Genomic DNA, 11,921 nt, shown 5'->3' with positions numbered 1-11,921 from the left:
ATCCCGCAACAAGCCAACATACAACAAACTACTTCACAACCAAATGACCAGCAACAAGCCAACCTCCAGCAAATTAACTTCCAACAAACCAATTCACAACCTTTCGCTACTCCTTACATTCCTCAACCTGCAGTTACCCAAATTAACCCACATACCCAAAACTACCAAGCAGTTCACCATACACCATTGGCGCATATTGCCAGCCATAACACACAGTATGCGGCAGAAGCTCATCCTTTCACTACCCAGGCACAGGCCTTGCAACATCCAGAAGTTGACCCCTATGAAGAGTTGGAAAGGGAAGCTAGGGCAAGAGCGGACGAAGATGTGGCAAAAGAGCTTCGCAGTCTGAGGGAAGCAGTCAGGAACATCCAAACCAACAGGGGATGTGAAGGACTTGAATATGAAGATCTGTGCATTCACCCGGACATTGAGTTACCTGCTGGATATAAGGTGCCGAAGTTTGACATGTTCGACGGGAAGGGAAACCCTCGGGCTCATTTGAGATCATATTGCGATAAGCTTGTCGGAGTGGGTAAAAATCAAGCTATCAGAATGAAACTGTTTATAAGGAGCCTAACTGGAGAGGCACTCGATTGGTACACATACCAAGACCCGCAGAGGTGGCACAGTTGGGGAGATATGGCCCAGGAATTCATGGACAGATTCAGGTTCAACACTGAGACTATCCCGGACCGGTTTTATTTGATGAAGCTGGAGAGAAAATCAACAGAAACTTTCCGGGAATACGCTATGCGCTGGAGAGCAGAAGCAGCAAAAGTCCAGCCTCCAATGGCAGAGAGTGAAATGACGATGCTTTTCGTACAATCTCTAAAGGACCCCACATATTATGAGAGAATGTTAAGTGTCATTGGGCAGAAGTTTGCTGAAGTCATCAGGATGGGGGACTTCATAGAAGAAGGGATAAAAACAGGAAGAGTTACAAATCTTGCGGCTTTGCAGGCCACAAGTAAGGCCATTCAGGCAGACCCTGCTAAGAAGAAGAGAGACGGAGTATCCCCAGTCATGGCCGTCCAAGATCAAAAACCAACCCAAAAATCAACCCACCAACATTTCTCACCTCAGCCCTCGCACTACAGCCAGTACACTCAAACACCTCAGCCTTATTACCAACCCCCACCTACCCCTCTTCCCGTCTATCACACTCAGCCAGCATATTATTCACCTCGAACCCCTTCCTACCAAAACCCAACACAACACCGTCCAACCTATGCAACGCAACCCCAGTACCATTCACCAAACCGCCCACAAAACACCCCTAGACCACGCCCAAATGTTGAAAGAAGACCAACCAGAACTTACACACCATTAGCCGAGCCTTTAGCCCAACTGTACGAGAGGCTGAAAATGGCAGGGATACTCCAACCAATTCAAGGAAGAACTCCTGATCCTATCCCAGGATGGTATGACGAGACTAAACATTGTGCATATCATTCGGGAATTGCAGGGCATGATACTGGAAACTGTTTTGCTCTCAAGGATAGAGTTGAGGCATTAATCAAGGAAGGAGTCATACAGCTTAAGGAAGCTCCCCCGAACATAAACAACAATCCGTTACCGAATCACTGCAATGCAGATGCGCACATGATCACTATTGATGAAGACTACAATCTGGAGGGGACCATCGTCCCGGTTAAGAAAAGAGATAAGGTCGAATCGTCAGCTTGTGTTGCTCCCGTAATCACAGTTCAAATGAGGGCCCCGTTCGAAGTACTCACTCCAAGGCCCAAGATCACAGCTTTCGTTGCCCCAGCACCTTCTCACAGCACCAAAACGGTCCCCTGGGACTATCAATCCGGGGTAAAGGACAAAGAAAAAGGAAGAATAGTTGTAGAAACTGTTGCCACCGGGATAACTAGATCTGGACGATGCTATGCCCCCGAAGAGGTGGCACAAGGGGCGCCAAGCAAGGAGAATGGCTCGAAGAAAACTATTACAGACGCTGAAGTCGAAGAATTCTGGAGGAAAATGCCGACGAAGGAATACTCTGTTGTAGAACAGCTGAAGAAAACGCCAGCTCAAATTTCCTTATTCGCATTATTGATGAGTTCTGAAGCTCATAGGAGTGCTTTAGTGAATATACTGAATGAAGCCTATGTTCCGGCCGAGACTTCCAGTGAAAAATTGTCGGCTATGGTAGGGGAGATCCTCGAGGCCCACCGGGTCTCTTTTCATAATGACGAGCTGCCACCTGAAGGTTTGGGGCATAACAAGGCATTAAACATTACTATCAGATGCAGGGATAAGTTCATCTCCAAAGTATTGGTCGACGGGGGTTCAGCTGTGAATATATGTCCTGTCGTTACTCTACGAGCTTTAGGGATCGATGTTGGGAAACTCCACGGCAGTCAGGTCAGTGTCACAGGTTTTGACGGAGCCCGAAGAGAGGTTGTCGGAGAGATCGATTTATTTCTAGAGATTGGGCCTGTGGAGTTCATGGTGAAATTCCAAGTAATGGACATATCTACTAGTTACAACTTGCTGATTGGGAGACCATGGATCCACATGGCTGGTGCGGTCCCTTCCACTTTGCATCAGAGTTTGAAGTTCGTGTGGAATCATCAGGAAGTGGTAATCCATGGAGAAGGCAACAATTCCCTCTACCCGGAAGTTTCGATTCCTCCTATTGAGAGTGTGGAAAGACTAGACGGATCTGTTTTCCACATCAAAGAGATTGTGTGTGCTGTTCAAGCAGGGAAAATAAAATTGCCACAAGCGCTTATGATGGTGGCATGGGAAATGCTGAAGAACGGTTTCCGACCCGGTCAAGGCCTCGGTTTGAATTCGAATGGGATTGTGGAACCAATCCAACTGCCCGGACACAACCATACTTTCGGTCTCGGATATGAGCCCACCCCTGAGGAGATTGCTTTAGCCAGTCTCAAAAGAAGAAGTGCTAGTCCCTTGCCGAAGCCTGTTCCGCTCCTGAATCAATCATTTCTCAGGGATTCCGCTGCCCAGGCGTCAGAAGAAAAGCTGGAAGACGACCTCCTAGAAAATTTTAAGAACTTATTCATCATCGAAGGAGAAGCAGAGTGCAGCATGGTTTCAAGTGGATGTTCCGAAGACCCGACTATCCGGGTTGCAGAGCCAGGATGTCGTCTGAACAATTGGACTTGTACCCCGCCCCCGTTTCTTCGGGAGTCTTGGTAGACAAAACTGTATTCAGTATTTTATGAAACAGACACGATTCAAAATTGAGGCTTGAATCGTGCCTATGCTTTTGTTGTTTTGCCTCCCAACTATTGAAGTTTAAATGCAATTTTCCAGCCATGCTTTTATTTATGTTTTCCATCTTTATTTAATCAATTTTTCTTTTATTTTCAGCAGTCAAATTAATAGATCTGCTGATACCTCGAATATGACACATAGTGAAACGAGCGAGCCCGTAGGAAATGCCGAACAAGATGATGAAGAATGCGAAGAAGATATGCGACCTGAAGGATTAACTAAAGATTATGAATATTTTGAAAATAAGCCAAAACCAAATTTGGATGAAACAGAAATCATAAATTTGGGTAATTCAAAAATCATGATGGAAGTAAGAATCAGCGTCCACTTAACTCCGTCACAGAGAGAGAAATTGATCAAACTTTTGAAAGAGTACATAGATGTGTTCGCCTGGTCTTATGATGATATGCCCGGATTAAGCACTGACATTGTTTCGCACAAGTTGTCTCTTGATCCATCCTGTCCTCCGATAAAGCAAAAGAAAAGAAACATTAAATCAGACTTGAGTTTGAAAATCAAGGAGGAGATCTCTAAACAGTTCGATGCAAAGGTCATACGAACTACGATGTACCCCACTTGGCTAGCCAATATCGTTCCCGTGCCTAAGAAGGATGGCAAAGTTAGAGTGTGCGTGGATTACCGAGATCTCAACAAAGCCAGTCCAAAAGACGACTTTCCCCTCCCGAATATTCATATGCTTATTGATAATTGTGCAAAGCATGAGTTGCAGTCTTTCGTTGATTGCTACGCAGGATATCATCAAATCCTAATGAATGAGGAAGATGCAGAGAAAACAGCATTCATCACACCTTGGGGGGTGTACTACTATCGGGTGATGCCTTTCGGGCTCAAAAACGCAGGAGCTACCTACATGAGAGCCATGACCACCATTTTCCATGATATGATCCATAAAGAGATTGAAGTCTATGTGGATGATATCATCATCAAATCACGAAAGAGCTCAGACCATCTAACGGATTTAAGAAAGTTCTTCGACAGGTTGAGGCGATATAATCTGAAGTTGAACCCCACAAAATGTGCATTTGGAGTACCTGCAGGGAAATTGTTGGGTTTTATTGTGAGCAGAAGAGGCATAGAGTTAGATCCCTCGAAGATAAAAACCATTCAGGAATTGCCCGCTCCAAAGAGTCGGAAAGATGTGATGAGTTTCCTCGGGCGCCTCAACTACATCAGCCGATTTATAGCACAATCAACGGTGATATGTGAACCAATAATCAAGTTATTGAGGAAGGACGCTCCTACCAAATGGACTGAAGATTGCCAAAGGGCCTTTGACAAAATCAAAGAGTATTTGTCTAGCCCGCCTGTTTTGGTGCCTCCAGAAGCTGGAAGACCTTTGTTATTGTATTTGTCCGTATCAGAAAATGCTTTTGGGTGTGTATTAGGACAGCATGATGAGACAGGAAAGAAGGAGCGAGCGATATATTACTTGAGTAAAAAGTTCACACCTTACGAGGCACGGTATACGTTATTGGAACGCACCTGTTGTGCTTTGACATGGGTTGCACAGAAGTTGAGACATTATTTGTCTGCATATACTACTTACCTCATTTCGAGGATGGACCCACTCAAGTACATCTTCCAGAAGCCTATGCCTACGGGGAAGCTAGCTAAGTGGCAAATGTTGTTGAGCGAGTTTGACATTGTGTATGTTACTCAAAAGGCTGTCAAAGGGCAGGCGATAGCTGATCATCTTGCAGAGAATCCTGTGGACAAGGAATACATACCCCTTAAAACTTATTTCCCGGATGAAGAAGTGTTGTTCATCGGGGAAGGCATCGCAGAAGAGTACCCGGGGTGGAGGCTGTTCTTCGACGGGGCGGCAAATTCTAAAGGGGTCGGCATTGGAGCAGTTTTGATTTCAGAGTCAGGCCAGCACTATCCCATTTCAGCCAAAATCAAGTTCCCGTGTACCAACAATATGGCAGAATATGAGGCTTGTATTCTCGGCCTCAGAATGGCAGCTGACATGCATATACAAGAGCTTCTGGTTATAGGCGATTCAGACTTGCTGGTTCATCAAGTGCGAGGCGAATGGACAACTAAGAACGGGAAGATACTTCCGTACTTGCACTGCGTAAAGGATTTGTGTAAGAGATTCATTAAGGTCGAATTCAAACACGTTCCAAGGACACAGAACGAGTTCGCTGATGCTTTGGCCACGTTGTCTTCTATGATTCAGCATCCAGACAAGAACCGCATAGATCCTATCAAGATAAACGTGCACGATCAACATGCACATTGCTTCTATGTGGACGAAGAGCCTGATGGGGAACCTTGGTACTACGACATTAACAAATATCTTAAGACCGGAGACTATCCGGAAGGGGTAACTAGTGTTCAGAAGAAAACGCTTCGGAGATTAGCAAACCATTTCTTCCTAAGCGGAGAAATCCTGTATAGGAGGACTCCGGAGTTAGGATTATTAAGATGTGTTGACGCTAAAGAAGCGGCTCGTTTGATTGAAGAAGTGCATGGCGGCACATGTGGGCCTCATATGAATGGCTTTACACTGGCCAAGAAGATCCTTCGCGCAGGCTATTTCTGGATGACTATGGAGTCCGATTGTATCCGTTTTGTGCAGAAGTGTCACCGATGTCAGATTCATGGTGATTTGATTCGAGTTCCGCCAAATGAATTAAATGTGACAAGTTCTCCGTGGCCTTTCGCAAGTTGGGGTATGGATGTCATCGGTCCTATCGAGCCAGCAGCATCGAATGGGCACAGGTTCATTTTGGTAGCCATTGATTATTTCACAAAGTGGGTGGAAGCATCTTCACATAAGTCGGTAACAAAGAAGGTGGTAGCGGATTTCGTTCGGAGCAACATTATTTGCCGATTCGGAGTCCCGGAGTCAATCATAACGGATAACGGCGCTAACCTTAACAGTGGTCTAATGCAGGAGATTTGCGATACCTTCAAGATTACTCATCGCAATTCCACTCCTTATCGCCCTCAGATGAATGGGGCAGTTGAAGCAGCCAATAAAAACATCAAGAGAATACTGAGGAAGATGATCGATAATTACAAGCATTGGCACGAGAAACTGCCGTTAGCTCTTCTCGGGTATCGCACTACCGTGAGAACTTCAACAGGGGCAACACCCTATCTTTTGGTCTACGGGACAGAAGCGGTGTTACCTGCTGAGGTAGAAATACCCTCTTTGAGAATCATCCAAGAAGCTGAGTTAAGTGACGCTAAGTGGACGCAGAATCGATACGAACAATTGATGCTCATTGATGGAAAGAGATTGAATGCCGTTTGTCATGGACAACTTTATCAGAATAGAATGGCCAGAGCTTTCAACAAGAAAGTAAGACCGAGGCAATTCAAAACGGGGCAATTGGTACTGAAACGCATATTCCCATGTCAAGATGAAGCTAAAGGAAAATTTGCACCTAACTGGCAGGGACCTTATATGGTTCATCGAGTATTGACTGGAGGAGCGTTAATCCTAGCAGAAATGGATGGCGAAATTTGGCCGAAAGCTATCAACGCAGATGCCGTCAAGAGATATTATATTTAGAAGCCTTCTTTATTTGTATGTAATATCCCGCAACACTTATTCATGTAATGACACTACTCCCCGTGGCGGGATGCATGACAAACCTATATCAGTTTAGATCTTTTGGGTATAATTCCAATCAATATCCTTTTGCTTGTAATATGAACTACGCCTGACCTGATTCCCAAGGGGGATACGTAGGCGGCCCGCATAGGCCTCGGTCACATTCTCACAAAATCTCAATATCCTTTTTGTAATATGAACTACGCCTGACCTGATTCCCATGGGGGATACGTAGGCGGCCCGCATAGGCCTCGGTCACATCATTTTATTCTCCCCAATCGCAGTTTGGCTTGTAATTATGAACTACGCCTGACCTGATTCCCATGGGGGATACGTAGGCGGCCCGCATAGGCCTCGGTCACATCACTTCAAAATTCCAATTTTATTTCCGCTTGTAATTTGAACTACGCTCGACCTGATTCCCCTAGTGGGATACGTAGGCAGCCTATGTAGGCTCGGTTTCGCCATTTTGAAAAGATCAACATCCCTTGCACCAGAAACTGGGACAATTTTTTTTAAAAGGGATCACCGTAAGACAACATTGACAGACTCGGGAGAATATTGTTCGACAGAGTCTTCGGGCAGAAGAAAACTTCGGAAAAGGGGCATTCGCTTTGTTTCACAATGTGTCACAGTTCCGAGTTCAGCAAAATTATTTATCACCATACATATAGTTTACTATGTCTATTTTTTTTTTTTCGAAATAATGTGATTCTAATCAGACTGTTTACTAGTCGGCCAAGACTTAAAATGAGCGGAGGTTACAAGTCCATACGAAGCTGGAGGCACGAAGCGCAAGAGCCAGATCCCCAAGTCAACGCGAATCAACCCCCTCCCCAAACTTACAAATTTTCTTTGGATGCAGGTTGCCAAGTTGCAGGAGCGAAATAGGCACGACCTTGAAATGATGGCGCGTCAAACGGTTTGAGCATTCTTCTATCAATTATGTCTTCAAATATAAATAACTTTCGGCGATCACCATAAGCTAATCTTGCAAATTATTTTTTTCAAATATATATCAACGCACAAATATTTTGAATTGCTTTCGAATACATTGCTTTTATTTTTTGCCACTGCGTGTGCTTACAGCCGCATTGCACTGCACCTGCATTAATCACCGCCTTTCATATGATGCATGGGCTGCGCACCGCCCTTCGCATCGCTTTCATATATTGCTTGGGCCATGCACCGCCCTTTTAAGTTTCTGCATAAGGCCATGCACCGCCTTTCATATGATGCATGGGCTGCGCACCGCCCTTCGCATCGCTTTCGTATATTGCTTGGGCCATGCACCGCCCTTTTAAATTTCTGCATAAGGCCATGCACCGCCTTTCATATGATGCATGGGCTGCGCACCGCCCTTCGCATCGCTTTCATATATTGCTTGGGCCATGCACCGCCTTTTTAAATTTCTGCATAAGGCCATGCACCGCCTTTCATATGATGCATGGGCTGCGCACCGCCCTTCGCATCGCTTTCATATATTGCTTGGGCCATGCACCGCCCTTTTAAATTTCTGCATAAGGCCATGCACCGCCTTTCATATGATGCCTGGGCTGCGCACCGCCCTTCGCATCGCTTTCATATATTGCCTGGGCCATGCACCGCCCTTTTAAACTTCTGCATAAGGCCATGCACCGCCTTTCATATATTTACTGGGCCATGCACCGCCCTTTTAAATTTCTGCATAAGGCCATGCACCGCCTTTCATATGATGCATGGGCTGCGCACCGCCCTTCGCATCGCTTTCGTATATTGCTTGGGCCATGCACCGCCCTTTTAAATTTCTGCATAAGGCCATGCACCGCCTTTCATATGATGCATGGGCTGCGCACCGCCCTTCGCATCGCTTTCATATATTGCTTGGGCCATGCACCGCCCTTTTAAATTTCTGCATAAGGCCATGCACCGCCTTTCATATGATGCCTGGGCTGCGCACCGCCCTTCGCATCGCTTTCATATATTGCCTGGGCCATGCACCGCCCTTTTAAACTTCTGCATAAGGCCATGCACCGCCTTTCATATATTTACTGGGCCATGCACCGCCCTTTTAAACTTCTGCATAAGGCCATGCACCGCCTTTCATATATTTACTGGGCCATGCACCGCCCTTTTAAATTTCTGCATAAGGCCATGCACCGCCTTTCATATGATGCATGAGCTGCGCACCGCTCTTCTCATCGCTTTCATATTGCTTGGGCCATGCACCGCCCTTTTAAATTTCTGCATAAGGCCATGCACCGCCTTTCATATGATGCATGAGCTACGCACCGCCCTTCGCATCGCTTTCATATTTACTGGGCCATGCACCGCCCTTTTAAATTTCTGCATAAGGCCATGCACCGCCTTTCATATGATGCATGAGCTGCGCACCGCCCTTTGCATCGCTTTCATATTTACTGGGCCATGCACCGCCCTTTGTAAATTTCTGCATAAGGCTAAGCACCACCTTTCATACATTACATGGGCCATGCACCGCCCTTTTAAATTTCTGCATGGGTTGCGCACCGCCCTTTGCATCGCTTTCATATATTACATGGGCCATGCACCGCCCTGTGTAAATTTCTGCATAAGGCTAAGCACCACCTTTCATACATTACATGGGCCATGCACCGCCCTTTTAAATTTCTGCATGGGTTGCGCACCGCCCTTAGCACCGCCTTCCATATGTTACATGGGCCATGCACCGCCATTTTTAAATTTCTGCATAAGACATCGCACCGCACCTGCCCTGTCTTGTTATTATTTTATTAATGCCCTACATATGCTCGCAGCCGCGTTGCACCGCACTTGCGTCGCTATATTTCAATATTTATTCTTACTGACTATTTTCATCTAGTTTTTAGTTTCGCAGGAGCTTTAGCGCGACGTGGAACTATTACTTCGGCAGCGAACTGGGGCAATACGTCGGGAAGGACAAGCAGACTTCTCGACAAGGGTCAAAGATCTACCTCGAACACTCGGCTCCAAATTCAAATTTCCCGTTCACATTCCAGCACAATCAATTTTTAGGGTTCTATCACAATACCCAGTGTCATCATAATTCGACACTGGGACAATATTTTTTTGCGAAGATTCGCATCAAATCATGAGTTGCCAGTCATAGGTGTCGTAGTCTTCCCAGAACTACACACGGCCTGATTCTCGTGCAACCCGAGATATGTAGGCGATTCAGAGACCAGAGTTCGGCCGTAATTTTCTTTACCCTTAGTCCTCCACAATCCTTTAGCCGGGACAAAATAGGCTACTAAGTCAACGTCTTTGCCCGAAAATTCTTTCATCATTACCAGGCAAAGAGGGACAAGTTGTTGACACCCAATTTTGTCCCGCCTCTCCTCCGAAATACCTATTTATACTTCTGGTATTTTGAAAAATTAAAAACTATGCATTTAAATTTTACTATAATTATTAGTCTTTTATTAACACCCACGTTTTTATTCTACTGCAGTTATTATTATCATTATTATTATTATTATTATTATTATTCTTAAATTATCATTTATTACTAATTATCATTAATTATTATTATTCTTGTTATTTCCATTATTATTATTATTATTATTATTATTATTATTATTATTGTTATTATTATTATTAATTACTAATCATTATTATCAGCGTTATTCTTGTTATTAATTATTAATCATCATTATCATAGTTATTTTTTATTATTAATTATTATCATTGTTATTATCATTATTATTTTATTATTACCACTATTACTGTTATTATTATTAATTTATTATCATTTTTGTTGTTATCAATAATTGTCATTTTTTTTATTATTAATTACTACCATATTTATTATTATTATTAATTATTATCATTATTCTTATTGTTATTTGTTATTAATTATCAATATTTGTTATGTACTATTATTATTATATCTATTGTTATTTTTTATCACCATTATCATCAGCATTATCATTATTACCATTATCATTATTGTTATCATTATTAGCAGTATTACTACCGCTATTTATTTGCTACTATTATTTAGTATTATTGAAACTTGCATTTCTCGACGTTTCTACCAACTTCCGCACACACATCGCATTTATTTCGCACATTTAAATGATAGCGTTTGTCATTAAATATTATAGCACGGTCATTTGCGACATCATATAATTTTTACCCGGATCTTTTTTTTATAATTACATATTTCCGTATTAGGTGATATTCTGGCACCCTTAGTACATCGTCAATCAAAATGTGTCTCTTATTCAAATTTAGAAGCCAAACTATTTCTTGCACTCAGTCCGTATTTTGACTTACCGGACCACAAATCAAAGTCCGATTAATTCCTAATATTTTTTGGACTAGACCATATGTTTTATCTCAATTTTTTAGATCAGTCCATGTTTAATTTAATAGTCCGTTCTTTTAATACCCAGTCTAAAATTTGACCCGGTCCACAAATGGACCGGGTCCAATTCATTCTTCAGCCAAATAAGGGAAACCCTTTTAGGGTTTCCCCTTCATTTTCCTCCATACCCACCGCCGCACCCCTCTCTTCTCCTTTCCCTTTCTCCCTCCTCCTTTCCCGCCTCCCTCGCCGCCGCTCCCACTTCCCCCCCCCCTTTTTTTCCTCCTTCTTCTCCGCTTCCTCCACTCATCCCTGTTCCCCACTTAACCTTGTCTCCCTCCGCTTCTCCTTCACTCTGTCTTCAAGCACGAGCACAAAGAAAAAGCAAGCAAAAACCTATAAAAGGAGGAGGAATCGGAGTTGAAGAGGGGGAAGGAAAGACGAAGAGAAAGGTACCAAAAAGACCCCCCAAGAACGAGATCTTTGATTCATAAAATTTCCCCAAAACACCATTTTTTTTTTACCGCAGAAACCCCCCAAGAAATATTACTCATAGCCGTTTTGAAATCTGTGGAAAATAAGAGTTACTTCAATCTCTTTGAAATACCCGAAAATACAGTCTTTAATCGTTCAAATTCTCTTTTGATATCAATTTCAATTTCCTTGATATTACCTCAAAAAAAAATACTAAATCCATTCTATTTTGTTCGTTCGAGCATAAGTACCGAGATTTCGGAGTTTGTGTTATTTCGAGTGTAGATCGAAGATTCGCAC

The sequence above is a fragment of the Lycium barbarum genome, chromosome 12, assembly GCF_019175385.1.
Source record: "Lycium barbarum isolate Lr01 chromosome 12, ASM1917538v2, whole genome shotgun sequence".
NCBI classification, from domain to species: domain Eukaryota; kingdom Viridiplantae; phylum Streptophyta; class Magnoliopsida; order Solanales; family Solanaceae; genus Lycium; species Lycium barbarum.
The sequence above is the reverse complement of the archived record's forward strand: the minus strand, read 5'-3'. Positions refer to the sequence as shown.